This window comes from Cydia splendana, chromosome 10 (genome assembly GCF_910591565.1).
Source record: "Cydia splendana chromosome 10, ilCydSple1.2, whole genome shotgun sequence".
In the NCBI taxonomy this organism is placed as follows: Eukaryota; Metazoa; Arthropoda; class Insecta; order Lepidoptera; family Tortricidae; genus Cydia; species Cydia splendana.
In genome coordinates, this window is record NC_085969.1 from 19,689,965 (window position 1) to 19,715,638 (window position 25,674).

Here is a 25,674-nt window from a genome sequence, read left to right on the forward strand (position 1 = left end):
AAAAATGTACAACTGTCTATCATATTGCGTTTTCATATCGAAAAATTTCCGCGCTCGCTTCGCTCGCGTTTCTATTACTTTCTACGCTATGATAAAGGTGACATTCGGGTGGCGACTGCAACAGCATTAGGTACTCTGTTGCAACATTACTGCTGCGGCACTGTCAATTTTCGTGATAAAATTATGTGACTGATTTCCATTCTCAGCTGTAATGCGGCAATGAACTTCTCTCAATTTACTTACCAAAAAATCAATGTAATCTTGATGACCCTAGGGAGAGGGGGCACCTAGAAATGCTTAGGGCATCAAAATATCTTAATCCGGCACTGATTGTTAAAAATTGTGTAATATACGGAACCCTTGGAACGCGAGTCCGACTCGCACTTGGCCGGTTTTTTTTGATTCCAGATTCAAATATGATTCAGATTCACATGAGTACAATATGATTTCGGAGTAAACCATGGACGAAATAATACCTATTTTACTATGATAATTATTGCAAAATGCTGTCTAGAAGTTAAAATGACTACAAAACCAAAATTGTGAAAATTACCGGTACTTACGTATTATCTTTAATTGTAAAACATTATTTAAACCGAGTTATTGTAAATATATTAACTGTTTAACCTCATAAATGAATTCCCATTAATAAACAAGCTTTATTTTATTTCTACCACTCATACTTTTGCCTTTTATAAACTTGTTTTGTTTTTCAGGTTATGCAACCTATGAAAACTTGATCCGCTAAAGTGTGTGTCTAAATTGTGCTTCAACCTGCATAGTATGGAACAAATGGAATTTACTTTATGTAAGTACAAAATTATCTATACCTCTTGTAAGTGATTTCTGAGTCAAGAAAACTTCATAACGTCAAATGTTACAAAAAGAAACATCTATGTATATCTGATTTTATATAGCATGTAACAACAAAAAACAATATAATTGTACCAAGACCAAGCTGTTAAAAATCAAACGATATTTTAGTATGACAAGATGAACTCTATTGTTCATTATTTTATTAAACCTCATTACCCTATTCTGTTATATGGACTGTTACCCTATTCTATAAAATTCCTACACTAAACTGAATCTAAACTCTTTGGTTTTGTACCGATTTAAAACACCTTAATCATTTATTTTACTACATAATTTCAGATCAATAAAAGCTGATAGAACATCCATTCGCCGGCGCCTCAAGCTTTCAATCTGAAAATAAACAATTTGGAGATCCTGTTCTGCGCTAATGATATCAAGCCATCAACGCCCTCTACCAACACGCTAACAATTACGCGCTGACAACATTTTTGTGTCAATACAAGAGTCAATTATGTAGTCCTACATAATGAAACAACTACTATGGTACAGCTGATGCAGTGCGGCAGGAACACAATCTAAAATAATTGGAGCAACCTAGAATGAATAAATACATCTACAGAAAGATAAAGAAAATGTTGCGCTGCACCTGCTCCATAAATCCTGTGAAACTTGGCAACGTTCTGTCGACGCTGAGCTGCAAACAGCTGAACTGAATTGGAGGGATGCAGAAGTCAAGGCACAGGACAAGAGTGGATAGATGATGTTTCACGAAGGCCCGCCGCATCAATGGAGTACCATAGGACAACAACAACAACAGTCTGTGAAATAAGATGCTGACAAACGCTTATCAATGACGAACCTGCGTCACAAATCAGAACAACCGTAGCGACGGAAATGAAGATGAATGAAATGACCTATCTCAAAGAAGGATTCTAATATCATAACTACTGTACAAAGGCCATAGCTCTCAGGCATTCTACATACTAATTGAATTGAAACTACTCATTCCAAAAGTCAAGGAAATTAGTATGACATAGCGTGAACTTATGAATGCCTTCCTGCATGCTCAGAACTCAAGTATGATGTAAACCAAAAGGTATTAAACATTTTTTATTTGTTTATATAAATATAAGTTATGCAGATAGATAAAATAAGTATACTTGACTGTATGCTCTATCAGTGTTATTATAATTTCATATTTTTATTAAATCTGACTGAACCTAACATGCATACATACATTCCTACATTTTATGTAGTGTCTAAGTTTGGACTAGTAAATAGCCGCCCTTATGCTGTGTATATAAGCCAGGAAGTGGCAGAAAGTTACTAACTGTATACCCCCTATAAACTATATATTTGAAATCTATATTTCTAAACTTTTTACTTTAGTTTTATGTCATCTGTTAAACTTAAAAATGCTAAAACTTACAAAAGAAAGTAACAAAACAAATACTGAGACCAATTAACTCAAGCAATAAACATTAATTTAATTTATTTTTCTGATTTCAGAATGTATTGAGCAACAAGGCTGCAGAGAAGCAAACTCGCCTGTTCCAGGTCTACTGACTTGATACTACTACAAGATGTCAAATCTGCAGACTGCTAAAGAAGAATTTATTTTATATGTTAAGCAAATAATTATAAGTACCTGTAATATGTGACTGAAATTTGTTTTCTGAACATCAATAAAAGTGATATTCTGCATTATTCCAACCCCATACATTATAATTTTGTGTGCTAGCCTTGATAACTGACTGATATTTTTCTATAATAATCAAAACCTTTTCTCTGTAACCTTACAAATACTAACTTTTTCAGCCTATGTATTAGTTCCACATTATGTATCTAGATTTTACTGAATAACAGAATAAAATGTGGCAAATGTGATAACAATTACTTATTTTCTGCCAATTAAATTTATAAAGCTCAAGACTGGTTTACAAAATTATCATTTCCCAGCATGATATGTGATTCCCAAATATATTTATCTGCCCATAGACATGTTCATGAGTATCCTAAATACGACTGAACAGATTTTGATATGACTGACCTAAAAATGATTCTGTATCAAAGTTTAGATATAGTATAGAGATTATGCATGAAGCATAGAGTGCAGCACAGAAGCCCCTGCTCATTGGTACATGAGAAGTTTAAGTGTTCAATGTAGCCCATAAATTGGCAGAGCCCATAGTGCATATTAAAAATATACGTGTACTGCAGAGGCAGCACTCGCTCTGGCAATATATATGAACTGCAGAAAGCAGCACTAATGCAGACCCCTATAAATTGGAGCAATTGCTAGTTCGCTAGACTGTATTGTAAAACAAGTTATGAAGTTGTTTTTTTCTTTTTTTCAAAATTCCCGCTTGTATTGAATGTAAAACGCATATAATGTTGTACTTAAATAAATGAATATCTCTTTAAAAGTAATTAATTCCTTAAAGTTATTTAAACTGAAAAATGCTAATACTTTCAATTGCAAGAAATAATTGATACATGAACGAACTTTAATCTAAAAATCAGTTGTCATTTTTACCGCTAATTTGCCGGCAGTTGCAAAGTTGTTTTTTATTTATTTTAGTAGTAATAAATAAACTCTTCGACCAAGCCATATCGTACAAATCGTGAGTGAAAGCAATTATAATGACTAAATGGGAATGCAGTGCCAGTTAAGTGCTGTGCAAAGTGTAAAGTGAAGAAAAAGTTATGTGTTTTTAGACAAAGTCATCAAGTAAGTACAAAATAGTCAAACTCAACCTTTCTCCTTCCCAATAGCTTCAATAATACACCTCTCATTCTCTCTCCGTTAACACGAACAACAACTGAAGCCACACAGCATAAAACCCCAATAATACTAAAAATTAACACTGATAAAACCCCTTATCCTGGTCACGGCACCAACTGAAACGAACCCCTTAACCTAAGCTTATCTAGACGATCACGGCCCATGAATATAAAGAATATCCCTCAAAATTTCATGACCCTTTAGTTAAAACAATTGAAAGTTAACCTAGATTTCCCCTAAACTGAATACTTACCATAATTGAAGATCCTAAATCTATCCTTATCAGGACCAGGGCTCCATGCATGTGTGGCTTATCTTACAAACTAAATTGGCCAGGCTTGTGATCAAGTGGTAGGACTCTACACTGCGAAGAGTAGCAACTCAGGTTCTTTAGAGAGAGAGAGGCATATTATTAAAGCAAACAACAGAATAAGTTTAAAGACATTTATTAACGGAAAAATTGATTTTATACTACTTTGGTTGACGAGTTTTGATTTTGGTTTATTTATTTTTAGCCCTATGATGTTACCTGCCTAACAACTAGCCCTAATAGTCTCTACTATGGTTTTGTAACCTACTGGACTGGCAGAAAAATCCCACGAAAAAAACTGACCAGTATGCCTAACAACGCGATTTGTTATGTAACGGAACGTAAATCTAAAGCTCAATCTAAAATATTTTAAAACTTTGATTAAAACAAAGCTAATGTACATAAAATTGCAAAGCTATGAGTCTATACTTAAGTTGAATATAAAAAGAATCATTTAAATTGTATTTCTTTCACGTGAGGTCTTGTAGGAGCGAAGGTTCCATGACGTCACAGACCCTGTAAATTATTTAAGCAGTAGTATTCTGATAGACAATATCTAAGCCCTAATTCTTACATGCTTCCAAAACATCTACCCGACAAACAAAACCAGATTAAAGCCCATATATAAATACATACAAATAAATTTTAAACTGTTCAAGTTTCAATCATTATTTATAAATGGTTATGAACACAGAATGCAGGAGAGGTTCTCTTACTCCCACAGACTTACGGCTTCGCTCAGCTATCCGTTGTTCACCATATCATGAAATCTGAACAAGTTTTGGCATACTTTTTTACGCCAGGCCTTATTCTTCTTACAAGGCTTCATTCTAATTTTATTCACATTTTATAAATCACTCAACTTCTCCAGAGCAAAAACATTTTATTTTCAATAATTCAGCATCAAATCTCCTTGGAATCAAAATTTCCTTGTTTAATTTCAATAGCACACAATTTCATATTGTCATAGTTGAAGTTTTAGCAGATCATAGAAAATAATGAAGAATACGCATTGTCAACAGTAATATAAAGAAAAATTCAGTATAATCACTAAAATTCTATCTGTAAAACCAGATTAAAGCCCATATATAAATTCATACAAATAAACTATATACTATTCAAGTTTCAATTCATTCTATATGGTATAGAACACAGAAAGCAGTTGAGGTTTCTTTACAACCGCTAACTTACGGAATCGCTCAGCTATCCGTTGTTCACCACATCATGAAATCTGAACAGGATTTTGGCATACTTTTCTATACCAGACTCTTTCTCATTGATCGAGGCTTCATTCTAATTTTACTCATACTTTATAAGTCTCTCTATTTGTAGCAAATCATAGAAAACAATAAAGAATTCGCACTGCCATCAGTAATCTAAAATAAAATCAGTATTAAGTTTTTCAAATCAATAAAAATCACTACTTTATGAATATATAAACACTCACCCGGAGACTTGAAGGCTTCTTTGAAGTGGGTAGCTCAGGATTCCCTGGAACCTGCTCTGATGCTCAGCTACTTGCTCAGCTGAAGTCGCTCGAAGATGTTCGGAGAATGCCTGCTAGGGCTCCGCTGAAGTCGCTCGAAGATGTTCGGAGAATGCCCGCTAGGGCTCCGCTGATGTCCCAGGCTGCGCAGGCTGCTCCTTTGGGGCTCCTCTTCGGTCCTTGGGGCTTCTCTGGATCCTCTTCTTAGTTCTTCTTCTGGAGCTCTTCTTGGTTTGGCTGCTGTAGACTGAATGCATCTCCTAGCTTTTGGCTCTTCTATTTATACCCCTATATATTTGGTATTATTTTGTTTTGTTTGTTTCCTTGGTTACGAACGTCGCCTTCGTCACCATCGTCACCATCGTCGCCTAAAATATCTTTGTACTCTTCTAACAACCACATCATGCATTTTTTTTAGCTAGGGAGTGCAAGCAAATTTGAACTTTATATATATGAAATTAAGGTCCATTTTTCAATGACCCCGTATACTGCAAATTTTCCTATGAGAATTGTTTTTCTTACTTTTTACAATAATTGCTAGTTTTCAAGTGATTTTTTAAGCTAAATTGGATGTATTTATTTTTTATCTACGATTTTCAATAAATTTCTTTCATCAAAACTCTATACTTTTGAAGTAATGGACAAAAACAATCTAACATTTTATTTGCATGTTTATGAGGAATTTTGGAGTATTCCCACTCTTATTTATGGCTAAAACTAATTCTTAAGCTTATAATCTAATTTTCTATTGCATCATTTAACAATACAAACACTATTTTCATGTTTTTTTTTACAACTGAACTTTCCTTATAAAAATTCCATTAGTACTAGTAAAGATATGATCATTTATTAACTAAATGACCCACCTTATATACAATATACTATATAAATTGACTAAAATACACTTCCCTTAATCCTCCAAATCCTTCTGATCTCACAATGGCATACAAAATTAGACTTTTCTTGGTCTATATTCATACATAATTACACTCAAGAATCTTATGTAAATTTAGATCTTATAATAAAAATATTATAAAATCTCAATGCCTTATTTAATTACATTCTACATAAATGAATCATGATATGCTTCTATAATTTTAACGATTATTAGCTAGAACAGGTTCTCATTTTTTATTTTATTTGCTTATCCCATATATGTATAATGAAAATATTTATTTTAATGAATTGACAAATTATTAAATTCCTATGTACCATACACATATAATGACTCATTTGACAATGAAATTATGTATATCAGTTCTCTAGTTTTTTAGAAATTAACAAAATTAAGTTTTTTATTTCATTAAGCGAACACTAATATTGTCATACTTAGACATAAGTAATGTCTGCAATGCTTTATGTAAACCATATATCTTTCTATCTATTTATTTATGTTTACAGTTTATATAAAACATCTTTACATATAATCAAACTTATAATTAATTAGTTTAATGATGACAGAGAACATTATTATGAATAAATTTATTTTTCCCAATAATTCTTTTCTATGTAAAAACATCTTTATATGTAACTAAATGCCCATAACTTTGATGAACGTGCACAGAGGTCATCTGTCTCGTTACAATAGAGGCCCGGGCAATTTGTTTGGGCTCAATATAATTAATTTATCTAGCCAGCTGATTGATCAAAGGCCATCCAAATTATGGTATCTGTTATATTCTATGGACGTTCATAATTTAAGCTGCTTAATAAGGTTTCAGACTATTACTATATATAGCAATAGATAGATACAGATGAGGGCACTGCACGGCTGATCATTATATCTGTCGCAGTAAGATAGATAAAGCCGTTATATAGTTATAACCCTAGGGATATAATTAAATGACGTAACATAGTTATATGAAAGCGATTCATTACTATCTTACTAGGTATATAACTATAATACGGCTTTAGTTTAGTGATATAGTTATATCACTGGATTATGTTTAGTGAAATAATTGTAGGTAGGAGTGCAGCGGTGCGGCGGAGGTATAGTTATATCCCTAGGGATATAGTTATATGCCGTATAGTACGTATTATAATCATATTCCTAGTTAGATAGTAATTGTAGGTATTAAGAGTGCGGCAGTACGGCGGAGGTTTAGTTATATCCCTAGGGATATAGTTATATGCCGTATTATAATCATATTCCTAGTAAGATAACTATAATACGTTTCTGGTTTAATAATATAGTTATATTACTGGAATATGTTCAGTATTATAATTGTAGCAGTGTAGTGGTGGAGTACTTTTACGTAATATTGCTAAAAAGTATTACAACTAATGCAACCAACAAAGTTGATTGTGTAATAAAAATAAAAACGAATATACTTACTGTTTTCTTTGATTCCCTGGCAATTCTTAATAACCATTTAACCACATTAGTCAAATACCGTATTATAATCATATTCCTAGTAAGATATTATTACTTGGAATATGATTATAATACGTATTATACGGCATATAACTATATCCCTAAGGATATAACTATACCTCCCCCGCACCGCTGCACTCCTACCTACAATTATTTCACTAAACATAATCCAGTAATATAACTATATCACTAAACTAAAGCCGTATTATAGTTACATACCTAGTAAGATAGTAATGAATCGCTTTCATATAACTATGTTACGTCATATAATTATATCCCTAGGGTTATAACTATATAACGGCTTTATCTATCTTACTGCGACATATCGATATCGAACCTTAGTGAAGTCATGTGAACTTGTGAAGTCTGATTCAGCAAGCAGTCTTTCAGCTGATATGATGATTATTATTTATTTGTTATTTGCCGTATGGCGGTTACACACTGGGTCTTATGATGATGATGATTTGTATAATCGTGTAATTATAAAAAAAAACATACCTATTATCCGATAGATACGACTGTCGAATATGGAGGCACCTGGTAGTTCTGACTGGGCGACCTGTATGTTCTGCAGTTCCTTTTTAGTGTAGGTTAATTAGTGATTATGTTAATACTAACACTAGTTATTTAGGTACGTAGCTTAAGATAAACTAACTAATTCTATGGATTGTTATGATCTGAAATAAATGATAATTTAATGTAATAAAGCAATGTCACTAGTAGTAATTAAAAACTTTGTAAATAACATAAGAATCGTATAAAATAAATATTATAAAATATATATTACGACTAGATACGATTTGGATGACCCACTGATCACTTTTTACACTGACATATCTGATCCATATCGCATCTAGACGTATAATATTTGACGTATCTTAAAGTTCGTATCGGGCCGTATTTTTATTATTACACACTCTTATTTAGCTTCACTGCGTATATACCTATAATTATCTCTTTGTATATGTCGGCGGCCGATCGTAAGATCAGGCATATCGTGAAACGTGAAAATCTTTGACTCGTTCCCTGAGTCGACGGAACCCCGCTACGCGGGGCTCCTATTTCTGGGCAGTTTGCCCTTCGGGCATCTGAAGCAACCTAACGAACCTATCCTACCTATATATTGGTTTAATGTGACTATCGTCAAAACATTACACAGGAACATTACGATCTGCCTGATCTTACGATCGGCCGCCGACATATATATGGTGCTTCAAATCTTGTAACTTAAATTTGAACCACTTCCGGGTGTCTGATTGAGCTGAAATTTCGCATAATCCCATATTTCCGATGACAATGCAATAATACGCTAATATGGAGCTGATCTGATGATGCAGTCGGAAGGTAGTCAAGAGAACTCTTCGATGGAAACACATAAACACATCGAGTTTAGGTTCATTTGAAAGGTTTCGAAAAGTACTTAATAGAAAGTACAGTCGGCAATGAAAGTGTGTATCAAAAAATATTTTTGATGGTTACTTGTTCGTATAGGTACCTTCACCCGCTCCGTACAACCGCGCCAACTAGCGGACGCCCTAAAGGTACTAAAATCAGCAAAAGTATAAATTACGAATCATAAGTCAGAGTGAAATGATAATGAACACATTAATTTGAATAATATGACAAATTCAATATAATTTCCGCTTGTAATGTCACATATCAGCGGCGTAAGGGAATATTTACTGCGGGAATGTGAGCGTTTAAGAATGGGCTACGTTTGTATGGATAGCGGCTTTATTTTATTTACTTACTACAAGCCTTCCCGGATTCGCACGGGTAGTGCAACCAATTTATACAAAAGCTTAACAAATTATACGTCTAAACCTTCCTCAAGAATTACTTGATATTGATAGGTGAAAACCGCATGAAAATCCGTTCAGTAGTTTTTGAGTTTATCGCGAACATATTAAGTAACAGACAGACGTGGCGGGGGACTTTGTTTTATAATATATTGTATATTTATGTAGTGATTTAAACTTCGTAAAGGGTCGAGTGGAGAAAACTAGGGGACGGCTTTGCGTAACAGTGGGGCAGTTAGGCTAATCAAAAAAACTTTATTGCTCAATCAAAGATAAATAATATTATACATTTGGCTGACTTAATCCCAAAAGGCAATCTCTACGAGTCAACCGTTAGGTCAACTAGCGTTTAAGAATAAGCTACGTTAGGCGTAAGACTAAAGGCATTCTTAAAACATTTTCTGATCATTGGGATTTAAAATAAAGTTTTAGAATCACATTACACACATACTAGCTTCTACCCGCGACTTCGTCTTCGTGGGATGACGATGATGATTGATATAAACTATCCTATGTCCTTTCTTCCTATCTACAGCCTGGTGACAGACAGACGGACAGACGGACAGACGGACAGTGGAGTCTCAGTAATAGGGTCCCGTTTTTACCCTTTGGGTACGGAACCCTAAAAATGGACGAACGTGGAACGTGGATAACGCAGCCATGCTGGCAAGAATGACTAAAAGCAGAAGAGAGATGGCAAAGGTGCCGACGTCCGTTAGGGCATGGCAAATAAAGAAGAAAGATAATCTCGAAGTTTTCGACAAAAAGTCTTCTCCGTACTAGTGCGGCGTAAATACTCGCTCCAAGAGTAATAAAACGACTATATAGCCCTATATTACGGCGACTGCATGTGGTTTACGTTGGGTACTTGAATATTATGCAAACGAAGAGCATTCTAGTAAATATTTGTAGGTCATTTGGACATTGAAATGAGGTTTTAGAATCACATTATATTGTATTCCGTACATTAAAAGAAAGAACAAAACAATGTCTTTCGATTGATCGATGATCCCTAATATATTCTACAACTCAAATAAATGTACAACGATTATTTTCAGGTGGCGTCCATAATTCTATATTATTTTTGAAATATTTTAAACGACCTTGAGCGCAATTCGAACGTACATTTTGATATCCAAATTCCTTTTGTAATAGCCCGTACATCTCTCTCGCCTAAATAGGTACATGTACGAATAAGTACGAGCAAAATGAGAACATAATAAACATCATAATAAGTTTAAGATATAATAAGTTTTACCTATTTAAAATTGAATTCAGGCGACAAGGCCCATATTACAAATATCTTACAGACTAGCATACATAATTATGTATTTTTTAAACTTAAAACTAAACACTATTTATGCGACAAAACGGCGTGGTTCTGTTGAATCGTCTGGTCCTGTGTCGGATTCGGCAGTTTGCCCCGGAACCTCCCAAACACGACTCCCTTCGGCCAGAAGTCGGCCACTCAATGGTTCCATGCAGCAGTCGCGGCACGCAAATAACGTATGTAATTTCTCAATAGGGAGTATTACTGCAATGTTATGCCGCCAGAGTGCAGCACTAATTTGCTTAGTAAACTATAGAGTAACTTATACACACTAGGCCTTGAACAGTTTTTTGACAAGTTTTTACTATCACACGGTTTGTTTACAGGTGGCCTTTTCTTTATCTGCCTCTCTATCGATCGAATAAGCAAGAGTGATAGAGAGGCAGAAACCGAACTTTTGACTGTCGAGTTTCACGGTAGGCCATGTGATTGAGTCAGTGACGCCCTCTACGCAGAGTTTTGCGTAATATTCCCTATTTTACTACCAATAATATCCATTGTCATAAAACCTCCTGTTTTCTGCATGTCTAAACAATCGAAGCACAGCATAATAGCTTAGTTTTTAATCATAATTGTTACTAACCATTTTGGGCCATTGTTGTCTTTAAATAAATAAATTTAATTTTTTTTTAATAATGAAGGCAGCATTTCTCGAAACTCTCGAAGCACACCATAATCGAGAATTTCTCGAAACTTACCACAACCTGAACGTGAATGGAGTTTGTACTGAAAAAACATTCATTATCGAGTCGACTGCAGTTTCCGTACACGATTAAACTCTTCCTGATTTTTCCTGAAGCCCGCAAAAGCTATTTCAACTTTGCACGGGAATAATACAGTTCGATATTTGCATACCAATTTGTATGGGTGTGATACGCCAAGGCGTGAGATTTGTGGAAACTTTAGGTACATAAGTAAATAAATATTATAATATAGGTATATTTCTCTCTCTGCACCAATTGTAGATGTCTGTTTGGCCCTATGGTTGACTGGTAGAGAATGCCATTTGGCATTAAGTCCGCCATTTGTACATTTTTGTATATACTTTGTGCAATAAATTTTAAATAAATAAATAAATATAGGAAAATCGTGTAGAAATCGAGAAATTGTTCTTGAGTCATGGGTGTTTTGTATGTAATTACTTAAGCATTTTCATATCTTTTCTCGGTCCTGTGCGACCTCTCGCCAATTGAGTGATGCCTGTGGCGTCTAATAGGACGTCTTCCAAATCCAAAATCCCAAATGAATAACATCTCTAATTTGTTTGTAGCTCGTCACTTAGCGGAATGTTTTTTGCAATTGAAAAATCGCTACTTCGAATCACTTCCACGCAGCACGCTCTGAATTTTAAATGACGAATGACTTGAATGCAAAGTCGACTCCATACTTTCATACCATCATCAAGCATTTAAGAAAATTCAACTCTTTCCAGCTCGAAATAAGGTCGCTTATTAAAATTACGCTCGATTAAGATAAGAGGTTTGGTAAAATTGATCGCGCTACACTTTCCTTCGTACCATCATTTAAAAAGTCACTCATTTTCCATAATTAAACTCTATATCGCTCAAAATAAGGTTGATTTTAAACCGTAGGATTGATTAAGATATGAGGTTTGGTAAAATAATTGGTCGCTACACTTTTCTCTCGCTTTTCTCCGGTAACAATGTTACGATTTTCCTTGATGCTTAAAAATTCTCAATCGCTAATTCATTTCAAAGGTTTTTGCTGGGTTATAGGGAATTTAGGTTAAAATAAATCGTGTCGTGAAATATAATGCATTTTAATATGGCTATATTTCTCTTATACTATTGTAGGTAATGATAGATATAGTAAGGTAAAGTCGGTTGCAGAGATATTTCACCCCCCCAACATAGCAGTTTGTTTTCATAAGTGGGGTCATTTATATCTGCTGCAGCTAACTGTACGGTCTTAAAAAAATAGTTTTATAAAGAGAGTTGATACCATAAGAAATAATCTTGAAAAATCATCCTAATCATGGATCATTCCCAAATCAACCCCTAACATTTCAAATGAATATCCACAAAGCAGGATTCTGACCATGGATAACAATCATATGAAATCTCCTATATCTATTAACTTTCCCAGGCACCCCTTTCGAAATTTCAATCCACAGGAAACAATCACACATTAAATTGGTTAATTGATACAAACCAGATCATTTATCAGACAGACAAATCATCGATATATCCAGATTGGTCCCTGTTTCATGAGAACCACTTTGGGAAAATAACGTGCGTTGTTTGTGACTTTCCACCGAAGACGGATCCTTGTACAGTCTTATCACTGTACATGCATTTTGGATGTCAGACGTGATTATAATCCGCATTAGAGTCGCACGTTCTTGACATCTTCTCGAACAGCAACTCTAACGGCGAAAGCAAGATAAGCAGCAATATAAACCTACTGTACAGACAAGAGAGCGATATAGACGCATCTTAGATTCGTGAGAACGAGGGTCACCTTATTAACGTGTACTTTCATTTAACAATATACTTGTACCCTTATTGCAACTGCTGTTTGCCGTGCTGCTCACCAACAGACCAACTGAAGCTACTATTCTATCGGTATTAGTTTATGCTTCATATGCAATAAAGACGTTTCTATCAGAATTTCTATTGGAATTTCAGATGGAATCGTCCTTATTTCACTTGAAGCACAAGGTTTCTGTGATGGAAAGCCACATTTAAAACGGAGGTTATGATGGGTTCAACCCTACCATATCAATTAATTCCTCATGGGACTTCTCTATATATTATCATTTGATTTATTTACGAGTATAGGTACCTAGATAGTACTAAAAACGAATATAAAATAGATCTATAGAATTGGGCTCCTTGGGTATGGTGTCGAGAATGCTGTTTTTTTGTAAGCTCTTTGATAAGCCAAATTTTTAGATATATTTTAGTTTTATTTAGTATTCGTTTTTAGTAAAATTTTAGCTTTATTTTATAAACAAGTTAGTTTATATATTAACACATTCAACACCAAGAACCCGACTGTCGGGTACACTGTTCGTAGCGACTACGCGCTACATACGACGAAACCGTGGCTACGCGCTACGAGCGTAACCCGTAGCACTTAGTGGTATTGAATGTGTTAATAAGTAGTTACTTCATAAATTAAAACACCCTCAGGTATAAAATAGAGCCTCTGCCAGTTTCCAAGGGCAAACTAAAATGAAGAGCAGGATCAGGATCCTAAGTCATTCTTTTTACTAATATTTTGTATCAATATTTAATATCCAATAATTGCCACAAGATACGATTGTGGATAAAATACGAATTAAGATGGTGATAAACATGCTAATGCCCAATAGATGATACCCTGCTGTCACCTCTATTGACAATGACTTAAGTTTCAAGAAGATGACACGTACTTGGACCGCGTCGAGTACCAGTACCACCACCGTAAATCAAGTCGAAGAAACCCACATGTCCATTTTACCAAAAATTCACCCCTATCAAAATCTCAATCACTCCAACACAAAACAATCACACACTAAATTGGTTAATTGATCCCCAGACCATTTATCAGATAGACAAATCATCGATATGTCGAGGATATTTTGACAGCGCATAAAGGGTTGGATCGGTAACAAGGGCATTCGTTATCACCGTGACACAGCATGTTTTGTCGGTGATATATCACTGGAGGGGCAGTTGACCAGAACAAAAGTGGAGAAAATTCAGTAGGACCACAAAATGAGTTAAAAAATCCGTTTTATGGAGCATTTTGTATTAAAACTCTTCCTTTTTGGAAGTCGATTAAAAATGTAGTCTAGCTCGCAGTCTAATAAACGTAGACTATATGATAATATCTTTATTATAAGTTTTCTCGGCAAGTAGTCTTTATCTGCCTTTGCCATCGTTTTAAAATATAAGTTTAAGACAGTATTTCTTATGAACACTGGTATTTGTAGCATATTATTTTAAGATTTTCCCTAGTAAAAGAGTGCTTAGTTATTATTAGCGCATAAAGCACTTTAGCGCACAGCGTATAAGAGTTAGTATAATATATCTAATTATGTTCTAAAATAATCCATTGAATGACTTAATGAAGTAGAGCTCCTGGTAGCATTATTATATTTTATTTTGCCTCATATATTTTTGGTAGTAAAAAACTTAGAAAGGCCGTTTTATATATTATTGTGGTATTTTTTCTTCAGACTTTGTTAACATTTAGTAAGTTTGAAGGCTCCTACTAGCGGGATGAAAACAAAATCCCAATTTGGTACAGTAAACATGTACTGCAAATTCTTCTTCTAACTCGTTTTTGTAACTCAGAAGAAGACTTTGCAGGACATACAGTAAAATTGTGTTTATATTATACTGAATAGGGAACTCTATAAGTATATCAACCGCATTTCAAAGAAACCTGACAATTTCAAAATCAAGCTTGCTGCTTACTCCATCCCTACACCCCTTTGTAATTACTTCATAAAGATAAATATAAAGATAGTCAAATAAAGCTACACCGGCTCCAACTCACCTCTGCCTCGAGAAGATTAAATCCCTCAATTGGAGGAGGGTATCCCAATATGGGACCGGCAACAAACTCGGCGGGACACATCTTTTCAAAACATTACATCTTATAATTAACATGCATTACGAGTAAATAAGAAAAACCTTGCAGACCTACTGCGGTCTTCTCTACTGCGGAATGGTGGACTCTTTGTTTCCCTTCATTTCACTGACTGTGCGAAAGTCAAGGGTCATTTGTTGTTAAATTTACGGTCCCTGATATTAAAATGCCTTAATGCTAAAAACGTTTTTTGCGGCAATCAACATTTATCTTTCACCGGTTTCGGTTTTCTTACTGCCTCTGCTTATAAGAGCGGTTTAATCGCTCTGGCTTCGTGGTCTCACTGCCTTTGTCCTATCAATCGGACCACATGCACTTTTTTGTCCGACTGGTTCTAAATAATTATTATGCGACATCTTACACAGATCAATCTAGCCCCAAACTTAGCAAAGCTTGTACTTTGGGTGCTAGGCGACGATATACATACTTATATAGATAAATACATAGGAAACCTCCATGACTCGGGAACAAATATTGTGTTCATCACACAAATAAATGCGCTTACCGGGATTCGAACCGGGCTTCACTGGCAGGGTGTGGGCAGGGTCACTACCCACCTGGCTAGACTGGTCGTCAATGTTAAACACATCAGTCTAAATAAGTTTTTGGCAAAAATTTCATTTTTGGTACATACTTTTATCGTTGACTGTACTTTTCTTTCCACAGGCAACTAATACTCATCGAGACAATTCTAAAAACCCCAAACACAATTAGGTTTCGTTGTTTTATCACAGAGTTCCTATGGCCACCTCCGGTCTCCATCATCAGATCAGCTCGATGACACCATAATATTGCATTGTCACCCGACTTACGTATGTATGCAAAATTTCAGCTCAATCAGAAACCGGGAAGTGGATCAAATTTAACTTGCAAGATTTGATTACAGACAGACAACGGTCAGGTGAAAGTAAATAAGTTTTTGGCAAAAATTTCATTTTTGGTACAAGCTTTTATCGCTGACTGTACTTTTCTTACGACAGACAACTAATACTCATCGAGACAATTCTAAAAACCCCTAGCACAATTAGGATGCGTTGTTTCATCACAGAGTTGTCTATGGCCACCTCCTGTCTCCATCATCAGATCAGCTCGATGGTACCATAATATTGCATTGTCATCCGATTTATACATGCATGCAATATTTCAGCTCAATCGGAAACCGGGAAGTGGATCAAATTTAACTTGCAAGATTTGATTACAGACAGACAGACAGACAACGGTCAGGTGAAACTAAATAAAAGCTTCTAAAAAGTCTACTGACCTTACTCATATTATTTATGATTTGCAACACAGAATAGACTAACTTAAGTTATTAGTAAAATACTACATCTATTATTTTCTAGTGTGGGCAATTTAGCCCACACCTATCATTCACGACCATACCCCAATCATCGATGCATTTCACACTCGAGCGATTAGGCAATTTCCCGCTCCACTAATCGCCCGCAACTCGCATTTCATTTCAACAATATATTACAGGACAATATGTAATTTACCAGACATCCCTTGCGATTGTTCCTAACCTAAAAACGACGTAGGGCATAACCACCAACGCCTTACTACTAAAACGCGCTTTTTGCAAACTAGTGGGAATCCACCGCGTAAAAACAAAAGAAACATCGATATGCCTTCGAAGCTTTGCAACTTGAGACTTTAATTGTAAAATTTTAAGGTTGAATTTAGCATGTTTTTGAATTGGACTTGTTACGTTTGAGTTTTAAAGTCGACAGGTATTTATGGGCTCTGTCAAGTGTAGGCAAAACAAACACTTATCGATCGATTTTTCTGGATGGTTAGTAATTTATTTGCATACTCTTACGCATGGGTTTTTAATTAATTGATACTAGGATAGTGTAGGGTGTAGACACTAGAACCCTTTTATGCGAATTAAAAATTGTTATTGTCCTTTACTAAAGACTAAAACCGGGCAAGTGCGAGTCGGACTCGCGCACGAAGGGTTCCGTACCATAATGCAAAAAAAAAAAAACAAAAAAAAAAGCAAAAAAAAAAACGGTCACCCATCCAAATACTGACCACTCCCGACGTTGCTTAACTTTGGTCAAAACGTTACGTTTGTTGTATGGGAGCCCCATTTAAATCTTTATTTTATTCTGTTTTTAGTATTTGTTGTTATAGCGGCAACAGAAATACATCAGCTGTGAAAATTTCAACTGTCTAGCTATCACGGTTCGTGAGATACAGCCTGGTGACAGACGGACGGACGGACGGACGGACGGACGGACGGACGGCCGGACAGCGAAGTCTTAGTAATAGGGTCCCGTTTTACCCTTTGGGTACGGAACCCTAATAATAGCTGTGTGACTTTACGGTACTGAAATTGTGGACAACAGTAGTAGGTACTATTTGGTCTATAGTAGAGTGGTTTTACGACGCCTCATATCGTAATGTATCCCCTTTATATTCTGTATCTTTAATATCTGGGCCGGTTTTATTTTGCTGTTGATTTTTTATTACGTCACATTTTGGTAAAGTTTGAAGCTCCTCATTCTGGGCGGAATAAGAAATCCCAATTTGAGACAAAAAATGTATTGAGTTACGAAAACTCCAGGTCTGTAACTCAGTGGAAGATACTTATTTAGAACATACTGTGATAGGCGCTTATATTGTACAGAATAGGAAACTCATTCACCAAATGATACCGAAATCTAAGGAAATGAAACGACAACAAAGTAATAATCGGCCCATCCACCTATTACAAAACAAATATGTATGAGGACAACTATACTGGCGTAATACAAGACTCGTTAAAAGGTCCTCGTCCCCTGAAACAAGGCAATTTTCCTTTGTCAAACGTAATAAGACACTCCAGGAAAACATCCCTTTCAGGCGCATTTATAATCATGTCATACGTAAAAACTAAAAGGGTCTCTTTAAGTCTAATGCTTTGTTTTTACTTAAGATGATTTTATTAGTATAGGTACCCACATGTTTTTATTTATAAAGAACGTAAATAATTTCAAGAACTTCGGTTGTATGCATGCTTCTTACTATGTTAATTACCAACCAATTAGTTTAGGTATACATGGACTCCCGGACATAGGTACTTAATAAAAGTTTTCAGCGACGTCGCACCTATACATATTAACATCCTTATTCATAAAAAAATACGGCCTGATTTAGTTTTATCCCTTTCTTACAAATACATAAGTCGAAATGACAAATAAAGACAAACGATTCATAGCAAATTCAGGCCAGTAACGCGTTTATGAATAACGGTTAGACGGTACTTACTACTCACCTTAGTCGAAATATCTGCAAAAATGTCAAAAACACATCACAAAAGCATTGCAGACACCGACCCAGGACGTGCTCAATAAAACTTTTCAGCAACATGGCACAGATCCATACATATTTAGACTTCCAATTACTGTTTAGTCAAAATGGCGTTTTAGATTTGCGACAGACGGCAAAATTTGCATGAACATAGTCAAACCGTATCAGGAGTTTGAAATTAACCTGGCCACCGGCTAGCAAACTTTTGTCATTCCCGTTCGCATGCAGTTGCAATTCTTGGCCGTATTCTACGTTTCAAAGTAAAAAAGCCTTATGTATGCGTATTTGTGTGGAGATACGCCGTTTTTGATTAAAGAGTTATTGTGCAGTTTGCAGTAATGACTTCCAGGCACTGATTTTATGAGCTCGGCGTTTGATTATACTGCTGTGTTGAGTTAAATAGTCGTATCTCCATTTGAGCCCCATAGTGGCCAACAGAGTTTTAGATTAGTGGGTACGGGTAAACGTGCAAGTTTATGTTGGATGTAGAAGAAATGTAAACATTTTCGAACGAAATATTTTTGGGGATGGTATTCTGACCACATAATATCAACTTTGGGTTCGAATCTAATCAAATATTTTTATTACAAAAATCATTAACAGGTAAAAGTCGATACGTTTATAATATTGGTTCCTAGTTAAAATTAAACTAGTTACTACTTAAAGCAACTACTAGTAGTTACATTAAACTAAACATAAAAGTGTCACGTGCTGTAAAATTAAGTGCAAAAAAAGTGTAAACATATTTTGACATGTTATAATAATTCCCAGTAAACAGCTTGTAGGAAAAATTTAAATAATGCAAGTTTTCCTAGAAAACTCCATCGAACAAGAGTGCGGTCGATAATTGAAATAACAAACTACGTTCTCTGGAGTTGACACATTGACGTTTAATTTTAGTGCGCACATTAGAAAAATATAACAATTTCAGATAATGGTTACTTGTTTTCCAAGTAAATATTTATTAAAAGGACCTGTAATATATTTTTGGAGACTAAGGGCTGATTTAGACGGCGCGCGAACTCGCATGCGATTTCAGTTACATTGCAGACTGTTGGTTACGTCCAATTCAACCGACCGATCAAAACCCGCAATGGTATGAAACTCGCATGCGAGTTCTCGCTTCGTCTAAATCAGTCCTTATACAATACAAAAGACTGAATTATTTAAGATACCTGTTTAATTATATGTTAACCAATTTAGTTACTAGATAGACAGGCAAGTTATGAAATCAATTTATTTTCTCGACAAAGTCTATCGTAAAGAAAACACATTGCCAAAGAACCTAGACACTTTCAGTTTATTATCAAACTTACTAAATTGCCGGCTTGGCCAGTTTTATGTACTTGCTTGTAATTGATTTTCCGAGTTTAAAGCATCTAATAAATCTTATAATAAACTGCCTTTAGTACCGCTATTCCTCCATTGAAAAATGTTTTCGAACTTTTAATTTTAAAAGGTTTTGTCCGGTTTATCGTGTAGAAAATTATAATTAAAAGATTCTTCACTCAATACCCTTAAGTCTATTAACTTAAAAATATGTTTTGCATAGAATTCCAACCGGTTGAAAGATTTTGAAGATCATCCGGCACATGTTGTAATTCAAAATAGCCTTTTGATTGGAACTTTTGAATTTGGATTCAAAAAGTTCAAATCAAAAGGTAATGTAATGAAATGAAATCTTTTCACAAAACTCCATATGTAGCTGAATTAACAGCATTAGGCATTGAAAGGGATGAAAAGGAAGGGGGAACTTAGATCGAACATTTTCCAAGTTTCGGAATTTAGATTGATCATTCAGAAGACTACGTGTACATTAAATTAAATGGATGAAAAGTCTAAACAAATTAATTTATATTGAGAAGATTATTTTTACCTTTTCACCCACGGTGTTGAACTTTTTCTTAAATGAACTGGAGAAATGAAACATGAAAGAAGTTCAAATGATTATTTATTTTATTTAGCTAGGTGTTTTCTCGTAATTTTAAAGGTTTCTTAATATATTTTTACTTGTAACTTGGAATTAGTGCAACCATCACTGAAACTTAAGTTTTTAAATGAGACAACAAACATTTTGTTGTACCTATGCTTAAATCATTCGCGCCTTTTCTGTAGACATCGCAAAGTTAAGATAGTAAAAAGCTAATTTTTATGGTGCGGGATACATTTTCGTGCGGGGTTGTTAACTATTATTGTTTTCTTCACAGAAGATACCTTTTTCTGAATTATTGTAACTTCTGGACCACCAGAAGTTGTTTGCGCTATGATATGGGGATCTTCATAGTCTTCATACAATATATCAGCAGCAGACTAAGTAGCTTTTCTGATGTTGATTCCTAATAAATATTTCTTCTTGATAGCAAGATATGCATACTCATAGCAACTCATAGTAACGAGCTTGCAAAATCTACAACTACATACTCGTAGTCATAAAATTTACTTAAGACAAACAAAAGATTTGACATTGAAATTCAAAATAGTCATACTCGATACAATGCTGGGCACGATTAGAATTCAAGTATTATAAAATAATACACCACAAGTGCCATCAACGTCCGAACCGGTCTTACAATCTCGTCAATGCGATGTAAAATATTCCGTTCCCATGCTTGGCCGGCACACGTAGTCATTTTATTATGCCCTAACACGACCTCCCTTTTTCAATATAAGGGTAAACCGTAAAATTTTATTTTATACTGGTTACTTTGTTCATTGAATCCTCGTGTTATGCTAATCGGGAGATCACAAAGGCAGGAGGACCGCATTGTGGAACTACTTTGAATAAGTATTTACAGTAAACAGGGCTGAATGCATTAGCGTTGGCTTAAATTTTAAAAACGTCTCATAGAGTGTTATATATGGGCCTTAAAGCGCGGCTTGAGATATCATTAGTGCTCGGAGCGCGCTCTCGGGCCAGATTAAGACTAGCACTGACTTCTTTAGCCGACCTTTTCTCTAAGTCCTGGCCCTCACATGCGTAAAAAATATTTTAGAACTGATGCAAATTGTGGTGATCCGGAAACGTGCCATAAGCTCCTGGGTTATAAAATACCACTATCTAGATATGTTATAGTCAGACATCGGATTCTATGGGGCAGAATTTGTTGACAGCTAGGGAGTTCCTATATCGATAAATTAAATTATCGATACTTTTCCCTAATACTAGTGATCGCCTTCAGTTTCGTTTGTAAATGTATATTATTTGTAGTATTATTTCGGGGTCGATGATAAAGTTTACACAAAGCCTATTTTATATGACCGCTAGGTTAAAGTAAAATACGATAAGGCCCACTTGCACCATTCCACTAACCCGGGGGCGAATTTACAAAAGCTATACTGTTTCAGTCACGACTCAGATTCTAATAGGTGAGCTTTTGTTTATGCATATTACTTAACAATATCTATACCGTTTCGGTAAAAAGTAGTCACTGAAATGGATTAGCTTTTTGCATACATATTTTCAAATATTATTCACGACATAACCTAGTCGAGTTTAGTAAGGTCAGTCACGTTTGAATGTGATATCTAAATTTTAATAATACTCATTTACTCAAATGGATTAGCTATTGTCGCGATATATTTAAACATTAATGCTCTCACAATACCTAGTCGAGCGGAGTCTCGCCGCCATATTTGTTTACCGTGAACAATGTAAGTTCTTACCCCCTTATTCATAAACGCGCTTCAATCATCAATTAACTGATAATCGTTTGTCTTTTTCTGTCATTTTGACTTATGTATTTGTAAGAAAGCTGCCACTTCCAAGAAAACGAAATGTTGTTGGAAAAGTGAGTTAGGTTAGGTTATTAGAACTGCGACTTCCAAGAAAACGAACTGTTACCAGAAAAGTGGGTTAGGTTAAGTTAGGTTAGAACTGCGGACCCCGAGAAAATGAACTGTTGCCATAAAAGTCGGTCATTCGATGTAAAAAAAATGTCGATTCGCTGTTTGGTCGCAGTTCACCTAACACCCTCCTCCTCGCTTCGCTCATCGTCGCACCTATCTTGACTCTGTGAACTCTGTGAAATGTATCGTACTAGACGTTATATATCGTATTAATAAATAGCCAACTGACTGATAGCTGACTGACTGACTGGCTTTGACCAAAGAAATGTACTTATTCCAAACGTTGTACACATAAAAATTATCTACTTGACAATAATTCTCTCAAGTAAAACGTTGTCATGATGAAAATTTGGCAAATGTTGGTTGCCAAAGTAAGTCATCTGCGAAAAGTTGGTTGGCAAGTGAAATTCGGACAATAAAACTTCGGAGAAAAAACAGAACACCGTAGTAAATCTTGGTCCTTAAATAAATCATCTACTTCGTTTCAGTCGACTAATGATTGTATTGCGATTTCACACTTAATATGTCCTAATAAGAAGTCTCAACTGATATGTTCTAAGTTCTTAAATGAAAAAAAATATAGGCATTGTTAAGTAATTAGCACGAACAGTATGTAATTAATACAATACAATCGGAGTCATTACTAAAATATTATTCAAGTGTTAGATCGCAACAAACTAGCATTTGTAGCAACAATATCCATATTAATTTAGTCAATAAAGTCTATACGATTTCAGTAAATTTCTGTACTATAATGGATTAGGGTTTTGTCAAGTTTTGTCCAAATAAAAGCTAATCCAGTTCAGTTCGCATCTGAACCTTATCAGTATAGGCTTTGTAAATTCGCAACCCGGGGTTAACCGGTTAAACCTGGAGTTGCCATGGTTACCAATAGAATTTGACACTAGGTTAACGGTTTAACCGCTTAACCCCGGGTTAGTGGGATGGTGCAAGTGGGCGTAAGTGAAGTTTCAAAAATCCGTTTAAAATAAAGAAAAAGGGAATTTAGTTATTATTTTGTTTCATGTTAATACTTTGAATAAAAGACTTGGTGTTCACTCCAAGTTTTTTACAAACAAAACTTGGAGTGAATTTTGGGAAAGGAGTTTATCGATATAGGAACTCCCTAGCTGTCAATAAATTCTGCCCCATAAAATCCGATGTCTGGACTTATAGTAATAATAGGGTATTATACTGTATTTAAAATAAATTATTTTACACCATGCATGAAATAAAGCACCAGATAATTATTAGAAACAAACAGATAGGAGTTATTTTTAAACACAAGTTCTATTTAATAAATGGGATAGAAATATAAAAAGTAGGTGAGTTGACCGTGGCGTCACGATGTAATGTTTCTTATAAATTCCATATTAGCAAATCGTTTTGACAGTTCTAAAAAAGTAACTGATTTGACTAGTAGGAAAATACCCTATTGCGTGGGTCTGTGTGTTTAACTGATTAATTTTTCGATAGCGCGATTAAGAAGCTCAGTGCACCTTCGCTTCACATAGGAATTTACTGCCTTCGCCTTCTTATTTTGCCTTCTTTACACAACTTAAACTTTATTATGATATAGGAGGCAAAGGAGCAGACGAATAGCCTAATGGTAAGCAATTACCGTCGTCTATGGACACCTGCAACACATGAGTGGTTACAGTCATAGTTCATCTACCACTTTTGACTAAAAAAAGAACTCATGTGTAACTCTAACTTTACCTCACCCGTACTTTGGCAAATGAAATCGTAGCTTTAAAATGGTGACATCAACGGAAAATGGCGGTCCAGTAACTATTTTTATTGCCATATATCGTGTGCAGGTTTCTTAAGCACACAAATGGCTCCCATCGAGACTCATTGTTCTTTGAAAATAATTACTTCTATTCTTCCAGATGTTTTTAAGTACCTAACTATCTCTAGGTAGATCTCAGGTCTATTTTTGTGTTGTTGTTTCTTGACTGATGACCCCGTAATGGAATAAGGAGCAATAAAAAACACCGAAAAAAAGAATTTGACTGACTAGGATTTTTAACCGGTACCTCCTGCTTTGTAGGCAAATATTACTGACTCACAACCAACCAACCGACTTCTTTAAACTAAGCCTCATTACCAGACGACTACTACTACCCAACGACGTGTCTGTTGTCTGCTGAACCGCTTCAGAACAGGAATAAATGGGGATGGTGTGAATTGGCGGCATGCTCTAAAACCAAATTTGGTAGCAACATTGAAGAGCTCAAGACCTTGACTGGGAAAGCCGTGGACTATTTTAAATAATTGAAAAAAAAATAGACTGACTATAATAGGAGCCATAGCATGATGGTACAATAAACTTTAAACAACTGGTCAGTTCACAGAACTTTAGCTAAACTAATCCCATTGCACAACGCCCATTGTCAATGCAATCGCAACGTAAACAGACATTCAGTGCAAAATTAGGCCATTAACAAAAGCAGATCTCACAAGCTCCAGGATCCTACACTAATCTCAGAATGCTTCAGTTTATCTTGCCTAGGACTGGCTGCGTGCCTATTCTCATTGGCGTGCGACTCGAGTACAGTAGATCATCATCATCTTTTTCTTCTTCTTCTCCTTGTCCTTTGCCCATTATTTGGGGTCGGCTCTCCTAGTTATGTTTCGCCAGGCTTCACGATCCTGGGTTGTCTCAGGTGTGATTTGGGCTTCTTCCATATCCCTCTTCACTGTTGCCAGCCATGTCAAGTAGATCATCATCATGGTGGCCTTTTGGTGATCCAATCTTGGATATAGGCCTGTTTTGAGTAGCAAAGTAAATAGAAAGAGACTTTTTTAGAGCGCCAAAAATGATTTGAGACCCATACTAAAGACTCGTCAATTTCAAAGATTCCAGATAGAAAAGTAATTAAGTAAGTAAAGAATATTATCGCAGTTGAAAAGATTTGTGTATTTTGTAAAGATTGTATTTTCTAGAAAATACTAGTCTAAGAAAACTCAAATTAAGTGAAATGGTGTCGATAATTACTCGAACATCGACTTTTGCGATTACTTAGAGG

The 25,674-nt window shown here is 35.3% G+C and overlaps 1 long non-coding RNA gene across 1 annotated transcript in view; it reads right to left on the reverse strand.

Annotated features, from left to right (window-relative positions):
- Nucleotides 1–16,098: 16,098 nt before the first annotated feature.
- Nucleotides 16,099–25,674, reverse strand: part of LOC134794468 (uncharacterized) — a 379,329-nt gene continuing 369,753 nt past the window's right edge. The window contains exon 2 of the long non-coding RNA XR_010144673.1: nucleotides 16,099–16,178. This is a non-coding gene — a long non-coding RNA (uncharacterized LOC134794468). The remainder of the gene's footprint in view (nucleotides 16,179–25,674) is intronic.